This window comes from Saccopteryx bilineata, chromosome 4 (assembly GCF_036850765.1).
Source record: "Saccopteryx bilineata isolate mSacBil1 chromosome 4, mSacBil1_pri_phased_curated, whole genome shotgun sequence".
Lineage (NCBI taxonomy): Eukaryota > Metazoa > Chordata > Mammalia > Chiroptera > Emballonuridae > Saccopteryx > Saccopteryx bilineata.
This window is the reverse complement of record NC_089493.1, coordinates 108,844,910-108,854,185: the sequence shown is the minus strand read 5'-3', so window position 1 is coordinate 108,854,185 and position 9,276 is coordinate 108,844,910. Positions and strand designations below refer to the sequence as shown.

The 9,276-nt window shown below is 38.3% G+C and overlaps 1 protein-coding gene across 1 annotated transcript in view; it reads right to left on the bottom strand.

Moving 5' to 3' along the window:
- Nucleotides 1-2,384: 2,384 nt before the first annotated feature.
- BRMS1L (BRMS1 like transcriptional repressor) overlaps nucleotides 2,385-9,276 on the bottom strand; it is an 85,849-nt gene continuing 78,957 nt past the window's right edge. Inside the window, exon 11 of the mRNA XM_066277764.1 lies at nucleotides 2,385-2,439. The gene's annotated coding sequence lies outside the window, so the exon portion shown is untranslated. The remainder of the gene's footprint in view (nucleotides 2,440-9,276) is intronic.

Genomic DNA, 9,276 nt, shown 5'->3' with positions numbered 1-9,276 from the left:
GGTTATCTTCTTCCTTTTTCTTTCTTCTTCCTCTTCTGGTCATTGGCACTGTACCCCAGGCTCTGCCACTGTGGCATGTTTAGGTAGAGATTTGAAGTTGATGAGTCTCTATGGCAATGTCATATACTAGACCTCAGTCTTGTTGGTAGTCGGGTCTTATTAGCATGTGCAGGCTCCAACAATGGGAGAGTCCGTTTTCCCAAAGCCTCTCTCCTAGTCTCTCCTTCCTGAATTAGCAGCCTGGTAATCCAGCTTTGAGGTTGCTCCTGCCACTGAGTAAGAGGCTCAAAGAGCTGGCAGATCCCCACTCAGCGCAGAGTTCTGGATAAGGCTCTGTCAGTCAGAGCTGCCAGCATAATCAGGCAGGGCTGGGAGCCAATTGCTCTCAAGGTGTCTTTTTATGAGCCTTCAGGTGTGTCCAGTATGCCTCAGCACTCTGTGGGATCACTCTCCCCAGGTTTTTTGCACTTTGTAACCTGTGTTGGCTGGCAGGAAGATGCCATAGTCACTGCCTGCAAGAACAGGAGGTCTTAAAAGCTGCCAAGTCCCTCTTTTTAGCACACAGCCCTGAGTATGACAGCTCTGCCAATCAGAGCCACCAGCTTAAGCAGGTAGGAGGGCATGTTGACTTCTGTTCAGGCTCCTTTCTAAGGTTCCCCAGGTATATCTAGTAAATTTGCTTTAGCGTTCCATGGATTGCTCTCTGCTGCCTTCCTCCCTGTTAAAAAGCCTACAGCCTAGCCTGTCCAACTTCTGCAGTGTTCTCTGAGGTCTGTTCCATAGGATGGGTTTTTCACCCTGTTTCTGCTGGCAGGAAGTTGCCCCTGCCACTACATGCAGAGCAAGAGGCAATAAAAAATATCACATCTCTTGTCTTAGATCACTGACCTGAGAAAAAAGACCTTGTCAGCCAGAGCAGCTGCCAGCGTAGGCCATTTGGGCAGTGAGCAGACTGTGAGTTAAGCTAATTTCAGCGTTTGGATCTGCGGATCTGCTCCAGAGACTGTCGCTGCCTGCGTGCCCCTCCCCCTAGCACTTCCATATTTTTTCTTCCCTGAGAATGTTCTTTGTTAGCCTGAATAGCTAGAGGAGGCACCCCACCTGCCTGGAGGAGTCCAGGCGTAGGTTAGTTTGCTTTTTTTTTTTTTTTTTTTTTGTATTTTTCTGAAGCTGTAAATGGGGAGAGACAGTCAGACAGACTCCCGCATGCGCCTGACCAGGATCCACCCAGCACGCCCACCAGGGGAGACGCTCTGCCCACCAGGGGGTGATGCTCTGCCCCTCCGGGGTGTCACTCTGCCGCGACCAGAGCCACTCTAGCGCCTGGGGCAGAGGCCAAGGAGCCATCCCCAGCACCCGGGCCATCTTTGCTCCAATGGAGCCTTGGCTACAGGAGGGGAAGAGAGAGACAGAGAGGAAGGGGGGGGTGGAGAAGCAAATGAGCGCTTCTCCTATGTACCCTGGCCGGGAATCGAACCCGGGTCCCCCACACGCCAGGCCGATGCTCTACCGCTGAGCCAACCAGCCAGGGCAGTTAGTTCGCTTTCACGCGCACTCCCCACGTGCTGTTGCTCGGGGAGCAGGGATTACACTGAAACTCTGGTCGCAGCCCATGCAAAAGTCTCTGACCCTGCCTCTCTGTCCAGGAACGTGGGTGCCCATGCCCAGGGCGCTAGGAGGAACTACTTGCACACTGTCCGTGCTCACCAACCAGGATATCAGCAGTAATGAAGGCCACCGCTTTTCGCCTTTGCGAGTATCCGGCGCCGGCGTTAGCTCACGTGGGCTGAGCCACCATGGACACACTCTTTCCTCGGCTTGAACATCTCTGCTCCAGCCCAACTAAAAGTGACCTTTTTAGATTCCATGTCATCTACTACATATTTTAGCTGAAATTAGAGGCAAGTGGCAATTGAGGAAGACCATTTGAGAGTGCAGACAAAACACATTGTAAAAAAGTTGATTTCACACTTTAGCACTAACATTCACTGGTTAAGAAAGTTGTGGAACAATCTTTAAGTGAAGTCTCAATGTCTAGACTAATATTTAACCCAAAAAATGAAGGGGGGGAATCTCTAGATTTTCGGTGACCTTTAAGACAAATTTCATGAAAACTCTCTGCCAGGCAGAATTTCTCAGGCTCTATAACCATTACTGTACAGAAGTATGTTTTGCATTTTGAGCTTCAAAAAATATGTTACCAGCATTGAAGAAAATAAATCAAGTTAATTATTTCACAGGAAACAAATCTGCAATTTCTTTCTGAAAGTCCCCTTTGCATATGTACAAGCATTTCGTAGTATTGCCAGGAACCCAGCCAGTCAGGCACCACCTGAATGTGCTTGCTTTTTAGAATTCTGTGGCGTGCACACTGCCTGCTGAGGACATGAAAGGAGACAAGTCAGAAGATAATGAGCCAATTTCAGGTGTCTTCACATTCTGTCAAAGTGAACATTGGAAAATGTTTATCACTATTATTTATATAATATTGAAAGAAAAGAGATTTTGAAATTTGTTGTTGCTCTAGAATGCTTGCCTAACACTCCATGGATAATAACCAAAGGCTTATTGCACAGTAACACTGAAGCGTATCTCTCAAAGGCAATCATTTCTTTTTCATGGTTTCATGAACTTTTATGTCTCCCAAACTGACATTTTATATAAAAATTAGCTCCAAAATCCATTCTAAGGATTGTTCCATCACAATCACAAATTGCTACTAGTTAAACAATGAAGAATTACTATAATAGCTTTAAAACAAAAACTTTTTGAGGCATAATTATATATGAGTATTTAACCCGGCAAATTTTCATTTGTATATCGCTGTGTATTCACCAGAGTTTTGTCACTGCCATTTGTACTCTTCCTTCCTGTTCCTCCGCAGCTCTACCTCCCCGTCCCCGGCAAGCACAAACTTACATTGTATCACATTAGATGGGCTTGCATCTTCTAGAATTTTACACAAGGGGAACTATTTGTGTCTTGCTTCTATTACTCAGCACAATTGAGATTCATGTGTGTTATTGTTCGTATCATTCCTTCTGATTTCTGAGAAGTGTTCCACTGCATAATTAACACAATTTCTTTATTCACTTGATGGATATCTAGGTTATTTTTAGTTTTTGACTATTATAAATATACTGCTAAGAATATTTATATAGACGTCTATGTATAAGCATAGGTTTTTGCTTCTGCTAGGAGCAAAATAACTCAGTCATATGGTAAGAGTATGCTAACATTTTCAGAAACTGCCAGTGTTTTCCAAAGTGGCTGTACTTGTTTAGATTCTCATTTCACATACTGGTTCTGGTTTCTCCTCATCCTCACCAACTCTTGATATGATGGGTCTTTTCCATTTTAACCACCCTAAAAGTGTGTGGTAGGACTCATTATTGTTTTAATTGGCATTTATTTCCTAATGAAAAAATGTTGTTGAGCATCTTTTCATGGTATACATTTGTTGTCTGTATATATTTTTGGTAATGTCTCCATTCAAATCATTTGTATGCTTTTAAATTGAACTGTGTATCCTTTACTAGATGTATGCCTTGAACATATTTTCTTCCAATCTGTGGCTTGTCTTTTCATTCTCTTACAGCGTCTTTTAAAGAGCAGAAGTTTTTCATTTTAATGAAGTCCAATTTATCAAGTTTTTATTTTGCAGATTGTGAATTATTGTCATATGTAAGAAATCCTTGCCTCACCTAGCCAGGCGGTAGCACAGTGGATAGAGCAGGGGTCCCCAAACTTTTTACACAGGGGGCTAGTTCACTGTCCCTCAGACTGTTGGAGGGCCACCACATACAGTGCTCCTCTCACTGACCACCAATGAAAGAGGTGCCGCTTCCAGAAGTGTGGCAGGGGGCCATATAAATGGGCTCAAGGGGCTGCATGTGGCCTGCAGGCCGGGCCGTAGTTTGGGGACGCCTGGTAGAGCATCGGACTAGGACGCGGAAGACCCAGGTTTGAAACCCCGAGGTCGCCAGCTTCAGTGCCAGCTCATCTGGCTTGAGCGCAGGCTCACCAGCTTAAGTGTGGGGTAGCTGGCTTGAGCGTGAGATCATAGACATGACCCCTTTGGGCTTGAGCCCAAAGGTCGCTGGCTTGAAGCTCAAGGTCATTGGCTTGAGCAAGGGATCACTCGGTCTGCTGGAGCTCCCCTCCCCCCTGTCAAGGCACATATGAGAAAGCAATCAATAAACAACTAAGGTGCCGCAATGAAGAATTGATGCTTCTCATCTCTTTCTCTTCCTGTCTGTCTGTTCCTATCTGTCCCTCTCTCTGACTCTCTCCATTTCTGTCAAAAAAAAAAAAAGAAGTCTTTGCCTCATCTACCACAGTCATAAAGATTTTCTTGTGTATTTTCTTCTATCAATTTTATAATTTTAGATTTTACAGTAGCTCTATAAGCCATCTTTAGCTAATTTTAACATATGGTACAGAGTACTAATCAAAGTTCAATTTGCATGTAAATATCCAATTATTCCAGAACTATTTGTTAAAAAGATTTTTCCTCCACTGAAAAATTTTAGTATATTTCTGAGCTCTCAACTCTGTTACATTAATCTATTTATCTATTACATTGATCAATTTACCCCCGAGGCCACAGTCTTGATTACTACAGCTTTATAATAAACATCGAATAAAGGTTATAATAGCCCATGAACTTTTTGTTTGTTTTTGAAAATGTTTTGGCTATTATATATTTTTGCATTTATGTATGAATTTTAAGATCAATTTGTTAATTTCTATAAAAAGGATGTGCTGGATTTTTGCTGCCATTGTATTGAATATGGAGAGCAATTTAGGGACACTTGACATCTTAACAATATTGGGTCTAACTACCCATAATAGAATATAACTCTCTATTTATTTAGGTCTTAATTTCTCTTAGTAATATTTGACCATTTCCAGTATATAAATGTTGCACATCTGTTGTCACATTTATCCCTAAGCATTTCATATTTTTGAAGCTATATATATATAGTATTATTTATTTTAATTTCTAATTGTTAAGTACTAGTTTATAGAAATACAATTGATTATAATATGTAGTATATAATACATATGCTATAACAGTACAATTGAATATCTTATATTCTGTAACCTTGATAAAGTCAGAGTTAGCATAATTTTTGTAGAATCCATAGATTTTAAGCATGAATAATCATGTCATCTGCTAAAATAGTTTTCATTCTTTCCTTCTAATTTGGGTGTCTTTCATTTATTTTCCTTTCCTGATTGCACTAGCTAGTACCTTCAATAACATACTGAATAGAAATTATGAGAACAGGCATCCTTGCTTTGTTCCTGATTTTAGATACATTGCATTGAGTCTTTGTCCATTATGATATTAACTCTAAATTTTTCACAAATGCCTTTTTTTAAAAAATAAATACATTTTTTATTATTTTTTTAAACTAAGTATTTTTTTACTTTTTAAAAAATGTATTTATTTTAGAGAGGAGAGAGAAAGAGAGAGAGAGAGAGAGAGAGAAAGGGGGGAGGAGCAAGAAGCATCAACTCCCATATATGCCTTGATCAGACAAGTGCAGGGTTTTAAACCGGTGACCTCAGCATCCCATGTCCATGCTTTATCCACTGCACAACCACAGGTGAGGCTCACAGATGCTCTTTATCAAGTGGAAGGAGTTCCTTTCTATTCTTAGTCTGCTGAGAGTTTTTATCAAGAATGTATGTTGGGCCTGACCAAGTGGTGGCGCAGTGGATAAACTAACGGACTGGGATGTGGAGGATCCAGGTGTTCAAAACCCCGAGGTCGCTGGCTTGAGTGTGGGCTCAGCTGGTTTGAGTAAGGCTCATCAGCTTGAGCGCAAGGTCACTGGCTTGAGCAAGGGGTCACTTGGTCTGCTGTAGCCCCCTCCCTGCCCCTGGTATAGGCACATATGAGAAAGCAGTCAATGAACAGCTAAGGTGCTGTGATGAAGAATTGATGCTTCTCATCTCTCTCCCTTCTGTCTGTCCTTATCTGCCCCTCTCTCTGTCTCTGTCACAAAAATAAAAGAAAAAAAAAAAAGAATGGATGTTGGATTTTGTCATATGTTGTTTGTGTGTCTAGTGAGATAAACATATAGATTTCCTTTATTTTGTTAATATGCCAATTTTTATTGATTGACTTTTAAACATTAAAACAATCTTATACCTCCGAGTTAAATTCCATTGGTCACAATGTATGCTTTTTATATATTGTTGGATTTGGTTTGCTAAAATTTTGTTTTAGTTTATGGGTTTCTTCTTTTATTTGTATCAGAGTAATCTGGTGTCAGAGTATGAATTGAGAATTATTCCTTCCTCTTCAATTTTCTGGAGTGTTCATGTAGTATTCGTATTAAAGCCATCTGGGTCTTGGATTTCCTTTATGAGAAGGTTATTAACTAAATGGAATTCACATTCAATTTCTTTAGTAGATATAGGATTATTCAGGTAATTTATTTCTCTTGGATGAACTTTAGTAGTTTGCATCTTTCAAGGAATTTTTCCATTTTATCTAAGTTGTTTTGTCTTGGCATAAATAAAGTTGTTCTTAATAGTTCCCCATTATCCTTTCAATAGCTGTTTAGACCTGTTGTGATTTCTTCTCTCATTCCTGTTATTGGTAATTTGTGTCTGGTCTCTTTTTTTTTCTTGATAACTCTGGCTAGAGATTTATCAGTTTAATTGATCTCTTCAAAGAATCAGATTTTAGTTTCACTGATTTTTCCCTACTGTTTTGCTTTCTATTTCATTGATTTCTACTCTTCTCTTTATTATTTTTTTTCTTTTGTTTGCATTGGGTATCATCTGCTGTTCTTTTTCTAGTTTTCCAAGATGGAAGCTAAGGTAATTTATTTGAGACTTTTCTTTTAATACTATATGCACTTAGTACTAAATACATCCCACTAAGTACTGCTTTAGCTACAATATTCTACAAGTTTTGATGTGTTAGATTTTCATTTTAATTCAAAATCCTTTTTAACTTTTCTTTTGATTTCCTTTTTATTCCATGTGTTAGTTAGGATTTAGAAAAGAGGTGTGTGTGTGTGTGTGTGTGTGTGTGTGTGTGTGTGTTTGGTTCCAAATATTTGAGAATTTCCTAGACAGCTTTTGGTTATTGATTTCTGATTTAATTCCACAGTAACCAGAGAAAATACACTTTTATGACATGAATATTTTTAAACTTCTTGAGACATGCTTTGTGCTCCAATATATGATCTATCTTGGGAAGTGGTCTATGTACATGTGAAAAGAATGAGTACTCTGCTGTTGTTGGATAGAGTATTCTAAAATTTTCAATTAGTTCAAGTTTGTCACTAGTATTATTCAAGTCTTTTATGGTGTTGCTTATTTTTTGTCTAAATCTTCCATCAATTTTTGAAAGAAAGGCTTTAAAATCTCTGACTGTAATTGTAGACTTGTCTCCTCCTTGATGTTCTATTCACTTGCATTTCTTGCATTTTGAATTTGTTAGGTGTATAAATGTTTTGGATTATTATGTTCTCTTAATAAAGAGATTCTTTTATCATTAAAAAATCACATTCTTCATCACTGTTGATAGTCATTGTTCTGAAATCTACTTTGTTTGCTATTAATAACCAGCTTTTACATGATTAGAATTAGCATGAAAACAGTTTTCCATTTGTTATTTTTTATGTTTTTGTGTCTTTATTTTGAAAATAATTTTATTGTAAGCAGCATATAATTGAATTTTGCTTTTTTTATCCTATCTGATAATCTATACCTTATAATTAAAGTGTTCAGACCATTGACATATGCCATCATTAATATGGTTAGGTTGAAGTTTATCATACTACTGTTTTTTCTATATGTCCCATCTTTTTATTTTTCATTTTCCCCACTTTTTCTACCTTCTTTTAGATTGAATAAAATAAATGTATTGCACTGGGTATAGAATTATAAATTGACAGGTTTTTTTCTTTGCTACTTAAAAGAGCTTATTCTACTATTTTTTCACTTGTATTGTTCCAGATGAGCAATCTATTGTAATTCTTATTTTTTATTCTTCTGCATGTAATATGTATGTGATAGGCAGAAAAGTTATCCATACCTGATTTAGTTGATGACATTTGTGCCTTTTGAGCTAATGAGGTTTAGATGAGTTATTACTTTGTGTTGATGCTATAACACTGGGGAACAAAATTTTTGTTGCATCCACAAAAACACTTGTTCTTACCTAATTCAAGTATGCTGATCTCAAATCTACATTAGTTTTTCTCTGTAAGCTACAGCTTTTTTGCAATTCAAGATTTTAGGTTTTCATCTTATTGTAAAATTTTCAACATTTAGTTTAACATAATGAAGTAGAATGTCTTCTTGGGCATCATCTTTGTGAAAATATAATAATTTATATAATGCAGTAAATACACTAATACACTAAAAGATATGACTACATCAGAATTTGTCTACAATTTCAAAATAGAACATTAAAACACTTATTTTAATCATAAAATTTGCACAAAACTTATTTAAATCTATTCAGGCAAAAATTTGTGTTTGTAGCTCTTGCGTTTGTGTGCTTGTTGAGGACAATCTCGTTTGATGCTCCAGCAGTAGTCTGCTCATCACTAACAGCTTCAAGATTTTTGGGAAACTTATTAAGGTGACTGTTCAGGAAGTGAATCTTAACACTCACGTTACATCCAATGTCTCAGAAAGCCAACAGCATCCTTTGAACCAGAAGTTCATAGTTTTCTGCTTTTTTGTTGCCAAGGAAGCTCTTTGTAACTGCCACAAAAGATTGCCATGCTGCTTTCTCCTCCTATTCATCTTCCTGGCAAATTCTTTGTCACGTATGAGGGTTCGAATTTGAGGGCCATCGAATACACCTGCTTTAACTTCTCAAAAGACAAGGCAGGAAAAGCAGAAATAATATGTTGAAAGCATTCACTTTCTCTATTCAAAGCCTGAACAAACTGCTTCAGTAAGCCAAGTTTGATGTGAAGTGGGGGGGAAATGATCCTGTCTCGATTAACTACATGTTCATTCACAATATTTTATATCCCTACTTCCAGAGCTTCATGTTTCGGTCACTTCTTCTGTGTCCAGTGTTTCTCCCAAGCTCAGCTGTCCCACAAACACAGAAAGCAAGGATATACCTTATGAAACCTCTCTGTTGTCCTAGCAGGAAATTTACCATTTTAAGATCCACACAAATGATCCAGTTATGCTCCTCATATTTCAGAAAGTCAAGGACAATTTTTATGTCATTATAATCTTCTCACAGATGAGTTGAATAACCAATTGGAACCACTGCATAAA